The sequence below is a fragment of the Eptesicus fuscus genome, chromosome 1, assembly GCF_027574615.1.
Source record: "Eptesicus fuscus isolate TK198812 chromosome 1, DD_ASM_mEF_20220401, whole genome shotgun sequence".
NCBI classification, from domain to species: Eukaryota; Metazoa; Chordata; class Mammalia; order Chiroptera; family Vespertilionidae; genus Eptesicus; species Eptesicus fuscus.
Genome location: NC_072473.1, coordinates 68,410,390 through 68,428,053, shown reverse-complemented (window position 1 = coordinate 68,428,053; position 17,664 = coordinate 68,410,390).

Sequence of the window (17,664 nt, the reverse complement as noted above, 5' to 3'; positions counted from 1 at the left end):
TTTATTGTCATTAGTCTCCAGGATGTTTTTAATTTCTTCTTTGATCTCATTGATAACCCAATCAGTGTTTAGTAGCATGCTATTCAGTTTCCAAGTGTTTGAATTTTTTGGAATGTTTTTATTCTAGTTTATATCTAATATTATGCCACTGTGGTCTGAGAAAATGCTTGATATAATTTCAATTTTTTTGAATTTGTGGAGACTTTGCTTGTTTAACCAATATATGGTCTATTTTTGAGAATGTCCCATGTTTACTTGAAAAGAACGTATATTCCATGGCTTTGGGGTGAAATACTCTGAAGATGTCAATTAGGTCCATCTGATCTAGTGTGTCATTTAGAATTGCTGTTTCTTTGCTGATTTTTTGTCCATAGGATTTATCCATTGATGTCAGTCGTGTAGTAAAGTCCCCTACTATGATTGTATTGATGTTGATCTCTCCCTTGATATCTTCCAGCAGATGTTTTATGTATTTGGGCGCTCCTGTATTGGGTGCATATACGTTTACCAGAGTTATATCTTCTTGCTGAATTGCTCCCTTTAGTATTATGTAGTGGCCTTCCGTATCTCTTATTAAAGCCTTTACTTTGAGGTCTATTTTATCTGATATAAGTATTGCAACCCCAGCTTTTTTCTCATTTCCATTTGCCTGAAAAATGTTTTTCCATCCCTTCACTCTCAGTCTGTGTGAGTCTTTTGCTCTAAGGTGGGTCTCTTGTAGACAGCAAATATATGGGTCATGTTGTCTTATCCATTCAGCAACCCTATGTCTTTTGATTGGTGCATTTAATCCATTTATCTTTACTGTTATTGATAAGTACCTGTTTGTTGACATATTTTTCCTTAGTGTTTGTGTTTCTTCTTGCCTTTCTCTTTCTTCTTTTTACAGCAGCCCCTTTAACATTTCTTGCATTGCTGACTTGGTAGTGATGAACTCTCTTAGCCCTTTTTTGTCTGTGAAGCTTCTGATTCCACCTTCGATTTTGAATGATAGCCTTGCTGGGTATAGTATTCTTGGATTCAGTCCCTTGTTTTGTATCACTTTGTATATTTTATTCCATTCCCTTCTGGCCTGGTGTGTTTCTGTTGAGAAATCAGTTGATATTCTGATAGGAGATCCCTTGTAGGTAACTTTCTGTTTCTCTCTGGCAGCCTTTAAGATTCTTGCTTTGTCGTTGGTGTCCGTCAATTTAATTATGATGTGTCTTGGTGTCGGTCTTTTGGGGTTCAACTTGTTTGTAACTCTGTGTACTTCTTGGACTTGAATAGTTTTTTTCTTGCCAATATCAGGGAAGTTTTCTGTCATTATTTCTTCTAACAGGTTTTCTATTCCTTGCTTCTCTTCCTCTCCTTCTTTTATCCCTATTATTCAAAGGTTGTTTCGTTTTGTATTGTCCCGAAGCTTCCTTAGGCTCTCCTCTTGCTTTTTAAGTCTTCTTTCCAGTTGCTGCTGTATTTGTGTGTTTTTTCCTACCTTGTCTTCTAATTTGCTGATGCGGTCCTCAGCCTCTTCTACTCTACTCTTTAAGCCTTCCATTGTGTTCTTTATTGCAGCTATGTTGTTCTTCATCTCCTCTTGGTTTCTTTTCATGTTGGTGACATTTTCATTCATCTCCTTATAGTTCTCATTGAGTTGTGTGTATTTGTCATCCATCCATTTAAACATCCTTATAACCAATACTCTGAATTCTTTCTCTGTTAAGCTGCTAGCCTCAAGTTCATTTAACTCCCTTTCTGGTGATTCTTCTTTTTCCTCCCTTTGGGAATTTCCTTTTTTGTCTCCCCATGTTTTCCTGTAATGTTTTAATTGTAGATCCGCTTGCTTTGCTACCCAGGTTCTTTTGGGGATGGTGCTACTGGTGTAATCTCTCAGTTCTCCTAGGCTTGATAATCTAGTGTAGCTCCCTACTTGAGCTACTTGGGTTCCCTTGATGTAGACCTGGAAGCTTGAGAGGCACAACTGTGGTGTCTAAAAGTCAGCGGCTATGGAGTGGAGTGTCCCAGTTTTTGCTGTCTTGCACCCTTAGTTGAAATCACACATGTCCAGTGTGAACTCACAGTGGCATTCAGGAACCGTCTGTTGGGAGAGCTCCTAGTGGCTCCCACTAGCACCCTGTGTGTAGATGGGTTCAGGGTGCCTGCCTGTTGTAAATTCACTTCTGTGGAGGTGTGTTTTCAGGCGCAGATCTCTGATGCACTTTGAGGGGCTCTGGCACTGAAGTTAAACAGCTAGGGTGTATGTGGGAAGTTATTCAGGAGAAAGGAGTTCAGAATTTCTACTGTGGGGCAGCGTGTCCTTGGTTGTACAGAATCGCATCCAGCAGGGGCTCAAAGCAGCTCCCCAGAGGACCCTGTGGATATATGGGCTCAGGGCGCCTTCCCTTGCTGTGGCCGTGAGTTTGCCAGCTCTTCAGTGTGCGCAAACTGGTGGCGTGCCTGCTGGCGCAAAGCTCTGAAGCACCCTGGCACTGAAGTTGCACCGCAGGGGTGTCCGTGGGCAGTTATTTAGGAAGAGGCAGTTCAGAGATTCTACTGCAGGGCCGCACACCCTTGACTGTGCAGAATCACCCCCTCAGGGGTTCTCAGTGGTTCCCAAGCACTGACTGGGTAGTGGAGTGCCTGGGTGCCTATGGGCTGGGGACATGGTGAATCCTGAGTTCAGGAGCTGGGGAGGGGGTGGTTGTACTTACTGGTTTCAGCAGCGCACTTTTGGAGATGGAGGTCTCAGGGTTTGCACATTTACAGCTGGGGTGGCAGGTCTTCTACCAGAGTGGCTGTAGTGGCCAGGTTTGCTTCTGAGACCAGACTGGGTGGTGGTAAGGTTAGGATTCTAGTCTCTAGCAGTTCCGTTCTTAAAGATGGCGGGGTCTCTGTGCCACTGGTGTCCTCCCCGGAGTGTTTGCAGCGGCCATGGGGTTTTGCCAACCAAGACTGCCTGGATTGGATGCCCCCTGATGAACTGCAGGGTCTAACTGTCCCTATTTCACTCACACACACACCCACACACGTCCACACACACCTCTATCACTCCTTCACTCGATCACACACTCACCCTCCGTGCCTTCCTGCTGGTCACCATCTTCTTTGTATCTGAACTCTCATCTGCCTTTTTATATTGCAGAAATTGTATACCTATATCTGTTATTAAATTCTTTCTGCCAAAGATGATATATTTGGACTCAACCTCTAGTCTAACTACACTTTTGTATGTTACCTAATTATTTGAGCTTTGCTTAGTTAGGCTCACCTAAAGTAAGTTATGTTCTTCTCCTTCTAACACAGTTTCTAACTTTCATTCTATAATAGAAATACTTGTTTGTTTTATATTTAATACATATTATTGTAGAAAAATGGTATGATAATATGACCTGTATTTGCCAAAGATTTAAGGAATTCAGAAAGCCAAGAGATGTATAAAAATATGCTCAAAGTCACTAATCATCCAAGAGATGCAAATCAAAATAACAATGAGGTACCACCTCACACCTGTCAGAATGGCTATCATCAACAAATCAACAAATGGAAAGTTCTAGAGAGGATGCAGAGAAAAAGGAATATTCCTTCACTGCTGGTGAGAATCCAGACTGGTGCAGCCACTGTGGAAAACAGTATGAAGTTTCCTCAAAAAATTAAAAATGGAACTGCCATTTGACCCAGTAATACCACTTCTAGGAATATATCCCAAGAAAACAGAAACACCAATCAGAAAGAATATATGCATCCCTATGTTCATAGCAGCACAATTAACAATAGCTAAGATTTGGAAACAGCTTAAATGCCCATCAGCAGATGAGTGGATTAGAAAACTGTGGTACATCTACACAATGGAATACTATGCTGCTATAAACAAAGAAAGAATTCTTACCATTTGCAACAGCATGGATGGAACTGGAGAGCATTATGCTTAGTAAAATAAGCCAGTCAGTGAAAGAAAAATACCACATGATCTCACTCATTTATGGATAATAAAAAACATTATAAACTGATGAACAAAAATAGATACAGATGCAAATAAACATCAAACAGACTGTCAAACTACAGCAGGAAGGCTGGGGAGGGTTGTGGGGGGAGGTAAGAGATCAATCAAAGGACTTGTATGTATGCATATAAGCATAACCAATGGACGCAAGAAACCGGGAGGAGGGTCAAGGCATGTGCCGGGGAGTAGGGGAAGCTGGGAGAAGGTCAATTGGAAAAAAAAAAAAGAGATATATGTACTACTATTTGTAATACTTTAAACAATAAAAAAGATTTAAGGAATTAAATTATTAATTTAATACTAATTAATTATCACTTAATTAATAATCACTTAATATTTTTGAATTTGGTATGGGAATTATATTCATTACAGTTTTTTTTAGCCAGTGAACTGTGCTAAGTCTATGAAGTTTAAATGTAGTGACTTGATTTTAAATTTAAGGTTAATGGAATAAATGATATTTTTCAATGACATAAAACAACTATGGTGAATTTTAATATTCAATATATATTCTAAAAAACTATGCAAGTATCATTAATGGGATAGGAACTATTCTTTCTTTATCTTTGGGTATTCTATAGCCTATAAAAGATACTCAGTAGATGTTAATTGAAGCACTTGTAAAACGAAATACTACTGACAAGACTGGTATTTATATTTGGGAAACTAATTTGTGGGGAGTTCCATAAAATATGTAAATGTACATATATGAAGATGATGTTTCTCAAAGTGAATATTAGGCTTTGAAAATGTAACTCACATTCTGTTTTCAAGCAAGCATATTTTCTTTCTAATAAGAAAATGATTCAAAAATTAAAATGGAAGTCAATAAAGAAATATGATTCAATATACACATTCATTTGCTAAAACTTGTTTTTCACAGTTACTTTTAATACATAAGGTCAAACTCTAAAATGATGTCATCATATTAAAAACTTGACTATTCAAGGATAAATTCTCTGTCTTCTAATATGTCAGCTGAAAAATAGCAATAGTTGTAGGACATAATCACAACCATTATATGAATGACTTTTTCTGTACTATGACATAATGCTCCAGTAGTATTCTTAATTTTTGTATGTTTTATTCATTTTCTTTTAAACGCTCTTCAATACCTATCTTTTATAAAAGTATAAATAAACACTAACTGATTTATGCAAATGCACACAACAACTTTTGCATCTAGATATAGGAGGTTGTGTTTGGTTCCAGGTTTGATACATTTTTACTTAATTCATTAAGCAAAGAGCTAGATGCTCTTCCCATTCCTTCTCATATAAAAAATATGGTTTCATTATAATTAGCTTTTCATTTCCTCTCCTATTCAGAAATATATATTATGGTCCTCATAATAATCAGAATACGCTAGGAGGTTATAGTTTTGAAAAACACAACCTCAATATTTCATTGGCTTAAAAGATCATGGTTGCTGAAACCGGTTTGGCTCAGTGGATAGAGCATCGGCCTTCGGACTCAAGGGTCCCAGGTTCGATTCCGGTCAAGGGCATGTACCTTGGTTGCTGGCACATCCCCAGTAGGGGGTGTGCAAGAGGCAGCTGATCGATGTTTCTCTCTCATTGATGTTTCTGACTCTCTATCCCTCTCTCTTCCTCTCTGTAAAAAAATCAATAAAATATATATTTAAAAAAAAAAGATCATGGTTTATTTCTCACTTTTCCAGGCTACCTGAGTCCCTACAATGCAAGGCATTGCCTGTCACTATGAGAGAGCAAAGGAGAGAAGTCAGTGTATTGCCCACTGACTCCACCTAAAATGACACAAATCACTTTTGCTCATATTTCTGTGACCAAAAAAGTCATGTAACCACATCCAATTATTAGGAAGCAGGATATAATAATTCTGTCATTTGTCCAGAGGAAAACCAGAAATTGTTGATGAAAAGCACTAATGGATGATAAAATTCTCTTTCTAGCTCACTTATGCTAGGCTAGAAACCTATGATGTTAATCCAATTATCTGTATTTAATTAAAATGACATATTTTTAGAGTGCCCACCACTCTCAAAGGTGAACATTAGGTCATGTTATACTGTTAAACTGTTCATACAATTATATCATTTTTGCTAGATTCTGCTATCAGGATGATTCATCAAATAACTTATACTAAACTTTTTGTTTAGTTATTATCCCTTATTTTCCTTACCCTAATCTTGCAATCAGTCATTTGCTTAGTAAGGGATAACACCCAAGACTCAATTTTCAAAATTAGGTGCTTAATTAGATTGCTAATCCACTGAGTAGGGACTTTTTAAAAAATATATACATATTTTATTGATTTTTTACAGAGAGGAAGGGAGAGGGATAGAGAGTTAGGAACATCAATTTGAGAGAAACATTGATCAGCTGCCTCCCGCACACTCCCCACTGGGGATGTGCCTGCAACCAAGGTACATGCCCTTGACTGGAATCAAACCTGGGACCCTTCAGTCCGCAGGCCGACGCTCTATCCGCTGAGCCAAACCGGACAGGGCGAGTAGGGACTTTTTTTGAACTGCTTCAGAATATGTAGAATACCTCAAAAAAATAGTTCCCTGTGACATTGTTATTCATCAAATCATTAATTTGATTACCCAAATATGGAGTTGACTATCTATGTACATCAGTGCCTATTTAAGGGCTCCAAAGTAGACTCTGAGTATCTAGAGGAGAATGCTCTGGAGACAGGTTATCTTGAATAAAATACCCAAACTTCAAATAGCTCACACTGATGTATGTATGTATACAGAGTTGGGCAAAAGTAGGTTTATGTTGTGACATTGTGGCATTCTTTGAGTTAATAAAGCTATTGTAATAATCATAAGCTGCATGTATTTCTTCATATGAACAACTATAAACCTACTTTTGCCCACTCCTGTATGTATTTAATGCCATTTTATGGATCATCCTCTTTGATAAACTTTTGCCAGCTTTGAATCCCTCTGGACAATAAACCTTTCTCAAAGGGATTGGAAAGTGTGGTATTGATTGGAACAGCTCTTTTTAATACATAAATTTAATCATTAATTTAAGACTATAGTAGGTTATAATACCACCAAATAAAAGCTGCAAACAGTCCTTTATTATATAACCTCAGCACTAAGGAAAAATCACCATAAAATGAGAAGGATAATGCCATCTATATTTTCTTAAATTCAATTTCTTTTTTAAAAAATATATTTTATTGATTTTTTACAGAGAGGAAGAGAGAGGGATAGAGAGTCAGAAATATCAATGAGAGAGAAACATCGATCAGCTGCCTCTTGCACACCCCCTACTGGGGATGTGCCCGCAACCAAGGTACATGCCCCTTGATCGGAATCAAACCTCGGACCCTTGAGTCTGCAGGCCGATGCCCTATCCACTGAGCCAAACCGGTTTCGGCTAAATTCAATTTCTTAATGATATACTCAATATCCTACATTGGTAAATGTTTGGATATAGATGAGGTGTCAGCAAGTCTATTTCTCTAAAACCATGTGGAAAATAATTAATTCAAGAATGTAAAATATGAGCCGAAACCGGTTTGGCTCGGTGGATGGAGCGTCGGCCTGTGGACTCAAGGGTCCCAGGTTCAATTCTGGTCAAGGGCATGTACCTTGGTTGCGGGCACATCCCCAGAAGGGTGTGTGCAAGAGGCAGCTGATCAATGTTTCTAACTCTCTATCCCTCTCTATTCCTCTCTGTAAAAAAATCAATAAAATATATTAAAAAAAAAAGAATGTAAAATATGAGTCTATTGAGAAGATCAAGATGGTAGCTGGCAGGATGGCAGTGAGAGAGAGGGTGTGGATGATTGAGGGAGTGAAAGGGGCATGTGTGTACATGTGTGGTATGTGTGTGTGTGAGTGAGGGAGAGTTAGATCTTGCAAGAGTCTTGGGGGCTGGCATAGCAGGATTTCCTAGATGGAGAGTCCCTGCCACCACTGTGGGCACTCCTGGGGCTGTGGGGTTTGGGCACATAGCCCACACCATCTTGAATGGGGGAGCAGCCTCCACTAGAAAACCAGCCTTACCACCACCCAGACTGGCCTTGGACACTGCTCGGGACCCTGCAGCCACTCCAGCAAAAGTTGTGCTGCCTCTTCTGCAGATCCACTGACCCCAGGACGTCCGCCTCCTGGCTGTGGGCTCCTGGGCCCTTCAAGCACGTGGCTCAAGTGCATTACTTCCTCCCTCTCCCCCCAAGCTGCTGGCTTCTGGACACTGAGGTCACGCTGCTGCTGTAGCAGACCCCATAATCCCAACTCTCCAGCAGATGACCCCTGGGCCCCTCAGTGAGCTGCTGGGTATGCACCTCTCCAACCAAGGGTGAATGTCTCCAGCAGCAGACCCTGCAACTTCCCCCTCCCTCGCTGCTGGTTTCTGGACACCACAGTCACATTGCTCCAGAAACATATCCTGTGATGACTACTTCCCTGGTTGCTGGATCCCGGGCCCTTCAGTGAGTTTCTGAGTGTATTCCTCTACAGCCAAGGGTGCACAAGTTCAGCAGCAGACACCATGACTTTCCTCTACTGGGCTGCTGGCTTCTGGAAACCTCAGTGAGCTGCTGAGGGCTTGCCTCTCTGGCCAAGGTTGCACTGTTTCAGCCACAGACTTTGAGATTTCGGCATCCCCAGTTGCTGGCTCCTGGACCCCTCATGATTTTCAGAGTGAAGCCACCCTGGCGAGAGTCCTGCTGCCTCATCCACAGACTTCAGGACACTTGTCCTTCACTGTCACAGGCTCCAGGATTCTCACCATGATTTTCAGAGTGATGCTACCCCAGCAAGAGTCACACCACACATGCCAGAGTCACACTGCTTCAGCATCAGACCCTGAGAACCCCTCCTCCCAGGCTGTTGACTCCAGGGGTCTTACAGTGATTGCATGCCAGTGAGATGTCAGGCAACCCTTGACACAAGAGCCAGAACCACAATCACATCCACAACAGCTTGAATGATGAGGCATGGGGTGAGTCACAAAGTCAGACACCTTTGACAAGACTTCATCTATGAATGAGAAACTAACATTCAAGACCCAACTACATCAGGAGAACCCCAATAGATCAAGTAGGGGGCTCCACTAGAACACTGAGCTCAGGAGACCTGAGAGACTGAACCACTGGGTTTCACAAATAACCAACTACATAGGACCACCCCCAAAAGAACCAGGGTAGCATAGCAGTTGGATCTTTGACATAGAAACAATTAAAAAGGGACAGGAAAAATGGGGAGACAAATAAACAATCCCCAAGGGAAAGAAAAAGAGAAATTGCCAAAAAAGGAGTTAAATGAAATGGAGGCAAGTAATTGGTCAGAGAAAGAATTCAGAGTAATGGTTATTAGGATGCTCAAACATCTGGATGACAATTACACACAACTCAATGAGAATTATAAGGAGTTGAATGAGAATTTACCAACATGAAAAAGAATCAAAAGGAAGTGAAAAATGACATAGATGCAATAAAGAACACAATGGAAGGCCTCAACAGTAGACTAGAAGAAGGTGAGGACAGAATCAGCAAGTTAGAAGACATAGTAGTAAAAATTCTCAAGCAGAACAGGAACTTGAAAAAAAAATTAAAAAGCAGAGGAGAGTCTAAGGGAACTTTGGGACAACCTGAAGTGAAATAACATCCACAAATTGGGGTGCCAGAAGAAATGGACGCTGAGCAAGGAATACAAAATCTGTTTGAAGAAATAATGACAGAAAATGTCCTAAAATTGGGGAAGTCACACAAACCCAAAAAGCACAGAAAGTCCCAAGCAAGTTGAACCCCAAAAGACCCACACCACGAAACATTGCAATTAAATTGGCAAACATAAAAGACAAAGAAATAATCTTAAAGGATGGCAGTGAGAGACAGAATGTTACCAATAAGGGATCTCCCATCAACTGATTTTTTAACAGAAACACATCAGGCCAGAAGGGAATGAAATGAAGTATACAAAGTGATGCAAAGCAAGGAACTGAACCCAAGAATACTCTATCCACCAAGGCTATCATTCAAAATTGAAGGTGAAATCAGGAGCTTCACAGACAAAATAAATAAATAAATAAATAAATAAATAAATAAATAAATAAATAAAATAAAAAGGCTAAGGGAGTTTATTACCACCAAGCCAGCAATGCAAGAAATGTTAAAGTGCCAATGTAAAGAAAAATTAGAAAGGGAGGAAGGAAAACAGGCATAAAGAACAAAGATGATAATAAACAATTACCTAACAATAATAACCTTAAATGTAAATGTGTTAAATGTTCCAATCAAAAGATATAGGGTAGCTGAATAGATAATAAACTATGACACATATATATGCTGTCTACAAGAGACCCACCTCATAAAAAAGGACACACACATACTGAAAGTGAGGAAATGGAAAAATTATTTAAGCAAATGAAAAGGAAAAAAAAAGCTGGTGTAGCTAACTTATATCTGGCAAAATAGACCTCAAAATGAAGGCTATGACAAGAGTTAATGAAGGCCACTACATAATACTAAAGGCAACGATACAACATGAGAATATATCTCTGGTAAACATATATGCACCCCAAAGAGGAGCATCCAAATATATTAAAAAAAATTCTGGAAGATATCAAGGGATAGATTGACAATCATAGTAAGGGTAACTTTAACACCCCATTGACATCACTGTATAAATCTTCTAGGCAAAACATCAACAAGGAAACAGGAATCCTAAATGACTCACTAGATCAGATGCGACTAATTGAAATCTTCAAAATATTTCACCCCAAAGCTACAGAATATACATTCTTCTCAAGTGCACATGGGACATTTTCAAAGATAGACCACATGTTAGGTCATAGACTAAGTTTCTACAAATTCAAGAAGATTGAAAACATATCAAGCATCTGTTCAGATCATAATGGCATAAAATTAGAAATCAAATACAATAAAAAATCATACACAATCAAACATATATAGACTAAATAGCATGCTATTAAACAACAAATGGGTTACAAAAGAGATCAAAGAAGAAATGAAAAACATCTTGGAAACAAATGATAATGAAAACACAACAATCCAAAAATCTATGGGACACAGTGAAAGCAGTCCTGAGAGAGAAGTTCATAGCTCTACAGGCCTACCAAAACAAACAAACAAACAAACAAACAAACAAACAAAAACAAACAAACAAAAAAACACAAGAAAAAATGGTAATTAATTATATCACCCTGTAAAATAAAGAATTAGAAAGAGAGCAACAAAAAAAAAGCCCTGAGTAAGTAAAAAGAATGAAATAATAAAGCTCAGAGCAGAAATAAAAGACAGAGACAAAAAACAAAACAAAACAAAACAAAACAAAAAAAACAGTACAAAAGATCAATAAAACCAAGAACTGGTCCTTTGAAAGAATAAACTAGATTGATGACCCTCTTGACACACTTACCAAGAAACAAAGAAAGAGGACCCAAATAAACAAAATCAGAAATTAAAGAGTTGAAGTAACAACTGACCCCACAGATATACAAAGGATCATAAAAAAATACTATGAACAACTCTACTCCAATAAACTGGACAACCTTGACCAAATGGACATTTCCTAGAAGATTACAATCTTCTAATACTCGATGAGCAAGAATAAGAAATTCTGAATAAGCAGATAACTATGGATGAAATTGAAGCAGTAAGAATAATAATTTAAAAAAAAAAAAAACTCCCAGCAAACAAAAGTCCTAGACAGGATGGCTTCACAGGGGAGTTTTACCAAACATTCAAATAACTAACACCTATCTTCCTCAAACTATTCCAAAAAATTCAAAAAGAAAGAACACTCCCAAGCTCTTTCTATGAGGCCAGCATTACCCTAATCACAAAACCAGATAAAGACACTACAAAGAAAGAGAATTATAGGCCAATATCCCTGATGAACATAGACACTAAAATCTTCAACAAAATTCTCACAAATTTGATCCAGCAATACATTAGAAAAATCATACACCATGAACAAGTGGGACTAATTTCAGAGATGCAGTCTGGTATGATATCCACAAATCAATAAATGTGACACATCACATAAAAAAACTGAAAGATAAAATACACATGATCATATCAATAAATGCAGAAAAAGCATTCGACAAAATTCAACACACTTTTTTGATAAAAACTCTCAACAAAGTGGGACTAGAGGGATCATACCTCAACATAATAAAAGCCTCATATGACAAAACTACAGTAAACATAATACTCAATGGAAAAAAGCTAAGCCATTTCTCTTAAGAACAGAAACAAGACAGGAATGCCCACTTTCACCATACCTAGTCGACCTAGTACTAGAAGTGCCAGCTGTTGCAATCAGACAATAAGAAAAAATAAGGCATCCAAATTGGAAAGGGGGAAATAAAACTGTCACTATCGGCAGTTGACATGATACTGCACATAGAAAACCCTAAATACTCCATCAGAAAACTACTAGATTTAATGAATTAATTTGGCAATATAGCAGGATATAAAATTAATACCCAGGAATCTATGGCATTTTTATATACCAATAATGAACTCTCAGAAAGGGAAACCAAACAATGTCATTTATCATTGCAACAAAAATATTTAGATATTTAGGAATAAATTTAACCAAGGAGGTAAAAGACCTGTATTTGGAAATCTACACGACATTGAAAAAAAAAAAAAGATAGAGAAAGACATAAACAAATGGGATAATATACCGTGTTCATGGATTGGTAGCATCAACATCATTAAAATGTCCATACTACCCAAGGCAATCTACAGATTCAATGCAATCCCTATTAAAATACCAACAGCATATTTCACAGAGCTAGAATACATTCTCCAAAAATTTATAAGGAATCAAAAAAGACCCCGAATAGCTGCAGCAATATTGAGAAAGAAGAACAAAGTTGGAGGAATCACAATACCAGATTTCAAATTATACTACAAGGCCACTGTACTCAAAACAGACTGATACTGGAACAAGAACAGGCATAGAGACCAATGGAACAGAACAGAGAACCGGGAAATGGACCCAAGTCATTATGCTCATTTAATATTTGACAAAGGAGGCAAGAGCAAACAATGGATTCAAGACAGTCTCTTCAATAAATGGTGTTGGGAAAATTGGACAGATACATGCAAAAAAATGAAACTAGAACACCAACTTACACCATACACAAAATTAAACTCAAAATGGATAAAAGACTTAAATGTAAGACATAAAGCCATAAAAATCTTAGAAGAAACCATTGGCAGCAAAATCTCAGACATCTCCTGTAGCAATGTGTTTAAGGATACACCTCCTAGGACAATGGAAATTAAGGAAAAAATAAACAAACGGGACTATATCAAAATAAAGAGCTTCTGCACAGAAAAAAAAAATCAATAAAATAGCAAGGGTTCCCACTCCATGGGAGAACATATTTGCCAATGATACATAGGGAACTCATACAACTTAACAAAAGGAAGGTAAACAATACAATTAAAATATGGGCAAAGGACCTCAATAGACACTTCTCCAAAATGGACATACAGAAGGCCAAAAGGCGTATGAAAAAGTGCTCAAAGTCACTGATCATCTGAGAGATGCAAATCAAAACAACAATGAGGTACCACTTCATGCCTGTAAGAATGGCTATCATCAACAAATGACAAGTGTTGGCGAGGATGTGGAGAAAAGGGAACTCTTGTGCTCTGCTGGTGAGAATGCAGACTGGTGCAGCCTCTGTGGAAAAGAGTTTAGAGTTTCCTCAAAAAATTAAAAATGGAACTACTATTTGACCCAGTGATCCCACTTCTGGGAATACATCCCCCAAACTCAGAAACACCCATCTGAAAGAATATACGCACACCTATGTTCATAGCAGCAGAATTTACAATAGCTAAGATTTGGAGATCAGGAGATGAGTGAATTAAAAAATCATGGTATTTCTATACAATGGAATACTATGCAACTGTAAAAAAAACCCAGAAAACTCTTACCATTTGCAACAGCATGGATGGACATAGAGAGCATTTTGCTAAGAGAAATAAGCCAGTCAGAGAAAGATATGTATTCTATGATCTCACTCATATGTGGAATCTAATGACCAGCATAAACTGATGAACAAAAATAGACCTAGAGACATAAAAACATTGAACAGACAGTCAAACTTCAGAGGGAAGGCAGGGGCAGGTGGTGACAGGGAAGAGATTAACCAATGTACTCATATGCATATATGCATAACCCAAGGACACAGACAGTGGGTGGTGAATGCTTGTGGGGAAGGGGGTAGGAGAGGGCAATGGGGGAAAAAGGGACATATGTAATACTTTCAACAATAAAGATTTATTTTAAAAAAGAATCTATATATATAAAAGCCTAAGCAATTGGCCAACTGGCCACTAGCTATGACATGCACTGACCATCAGGGGTCAGATGCTCAATGCAGCAGCAGAAACCACAGGCATGGAAGCATGGAACAGACTGATGAATCTCGGGGGGGGAAGGGGGAGGGCAGGAAGAGATTAACCAAAAATTTTATATGCATACCAGGGGCCCAGTGCATGAATCCTTCGGCCTGGCCTGCACCCTCTCGCAATCCAGGACCCCTCAGGGGATGTCAGAGAGCCAGTTTTGGCCCGATCCCCACAGGCCAGGCTGAAGGACCCCACCAGTGCACGAATCCGTGCACTGGGCCTCTAGTGTAAAATATAACCTTTGATTGTTAGCCTGTCTGGATAAAGATGGTAAAGAAGTATAAGTATTACTTTGAAATTAGACTGGCTCATCAGTGAAAACTTTACAAATTTTCTCTGTATATCCATTTCTTTTGTACTTTTCACTGTACTTGGTCAAATGCAAACTTTTTTTTGGATTTATATCCCCATCCGCCCCCCTTCCTTCCAGAGTCTGGTTAGTGGTAAAAAGTAGCCATTGGTAAAACTTATTAAAACTTTTGTTATTTGTCAGCTAAAAGGAGATACATTGGGTTTCTTCAGTATTGTGGTTAAATTCTCATCACTGCTTCTTTGATTCTGAGGTACAATTATGATGAACAGGGTGAGCATATGCATGTGTGTGTTTTATAATTTCTACTAGAGGCCCGGTGCACAAAATTTGTGCACTCGGGGGTGGGGGGTCCCTCAACCTGGATTGTGAGAGGGTGCAGGCCAGCTGAGGGACCCCACCAGTGCACGATCGGGGCTGGGAAGGGATGCGGGAGGTTGGCCAGCTGGGGAGGAATCACAGGAGGGCTCCAGGGCATGTCTGGCCTGTCTTGTTGAGTTCTGATCTGCCGGACCCCAGCAGCAAGCTAACCTACTGGTTGGAGCATCTGCCCCCTGGTGGTCAGTGCACATCATAGCGACTGGTTGACCGGTCAACTGTCTGCCCCCTGGTAATCAGTGCACGTCATAGTGAGCGGTTGAGAGGCCTTAGCATATCATTAGTATATTACGCTTTGATTGGTTGAACGGCCAACCAGACAACCTGACACGTAGCATATTAGACTTTTATTATATAGGATTATATTAAGAGGAAGAATGATCCTTCAGAGTCCATTTAGCTGAAGAAAATCTGAACTGAGATCATCCAAGCACCACAGAGCTTCCATCCTCTCCAGATAAAGGTCAACATTACTGGCCTCAGTTAATGGTAAGCTTGATGTGAATTACAGTAACTGCTGCCTGAAGTTGTTACCATGGACACAGATATCAACATATCTTCAGGAGGAATTATATAGTGAAAGGAAAACTAGGATAATATAAAGTATTCATAACTAGATCTTGCAAAGAAGAAGAAAAATATAAAGACCCCCTTACCAAATTATCATATGTGTTTCAAAATACTGTGTAACGCATTTTGTCATCAGTTATTGTGTGATTAATATGGAACAGGATTGTACTAAACATGTTTCCGAAATTATCTCAATCCTCAGAAAAATCCTATGAAATAGATACCATTATTTTTTCTAGTTTTTTTGGATAAAGAAACCGAATCTCAGAGAAATGAAGTAACTTAGCCAAGATTATGCAGCCAGTAAGTGGTATAAGGGTGGGACTTAACTCTGGTCTGTTTCATCCCAAAGGGTGCTCTAATCACCTCTAATACATTGTTACAGATTTACAAAATACAGCATACCCTAATCTCATATTTACAGTATAGAGTATAAATCTTGCAGTATGAACAGTGCCTGTCACACAGTAGATGCTTAAAAACAAATTATTAAATTAATGGTGAGTTTAATTTTTCTTAGTCTTGTAGGTAGAATTATAAGATGACCCTCAAGATTTGCTTCATATACCCCCATGTACATATTCTGTACAGTACCTGAGACTATGAACATTATGGATCTTACTCCATGATTAGGTTATGCTATATGGCACAGCTTATCTTGAGATAGAGAAAGCCCGACCTAATAACATAAAACCTTTAAAAACAGGAATTTTGTTTGACTAAATGTAGAAGAGGATATCACAGATTTGAAGCATGAAGATTTGACCTGTTTTTGTTAGCTTGAATATTGAGGGGAACATATTACATACAATGTGGGTGATTTTTAGCAGCTGAGAGTGGCCTCCTGTCTACAGTCAGTATAGAAATGGGGACCTTTGTCCTATAATCACAAGGAACTGAATTCTGCAAACAAAAACAACAAAGATGTTGGAAGGGAATTTTCCTCAAAAGCTTCTTGATAAGAACTCAGCTCAACCATCACCATGATTTCAGCCTTGTGATACTCTGAGCAGAGAACCTAGACAGATCATGACAGGCTTCTGACTCACAGAATTATTAGCTAATAAATGAGTGTTGTTTGAAGTTGGTAAGTTTTTGGTAATATGTTGCACAGCAATTTAAAAAAACTAATATACTAGTTATAATAGTAAGTAACTATATGGTATGTAGTCCTTATTTTATTATGATTTTTTTTCTTTTTCCGTATTGTCAGTTGACTTTTTAAATTGTCAGTGTTTCAAAATTTCATGCAGAGCAAGTAGTATAATAGTTCACAAATAGATTTTTGCCAATCTTTATACGTTTCTGAAAATATCCAATATTTCTAAGAGCAAGAACAAACTGAAAGAATCACATGTACTATTTTTTTACTTTAAACTCGCCAGATTTCATTAACCAGTATATATATTTTTTCTGTTTTCTCTTTTATACCCAACATACTGTGATTCAATGCGATTAATCATTCTAGTCTAGCACATTTTAGATAGACCTTTTGAAAAGTTGCAGTCACCATGTCTAGTTATAACATTATTAACTGAATCTTTGGTAGCTATTGCTGCAATGTGTGATATACAGCTTAAGAGCTACCTAAAATATGGTTACATCTAGGAATACAATCTGAATGACAATTCCACAATGTTTTAAGAATTGTGGAAAAAAACGATTTATGATATTAAATTGGAGAATTTTGGCTCTTTACTGATGCAATTTAAAACTCATTTTTAACCTCTGGCAAAAAGGCATGATGGGAATTTCAATATAATGGCAGAAAGCAACTAATGTATCAGAAATGGTGGTGAAGTTGGTAAAACTGATGCAGCTTTTGGTTTATGCTGCAACATGATCTGATCTAAAGCTTGGATTGCATAAATGTCATTCCAAGTGATAGTGTCAAAGGTTGAGCAAATACAGCTTTGTTTTTATCCTAATGGGAATTTGCTGGGCTGAGAACTAGGAAGAAAGTCATCTTTTAACTTGTAAACTGAGCAAATTTGATCTGGAAATCATTGAAAGAGAA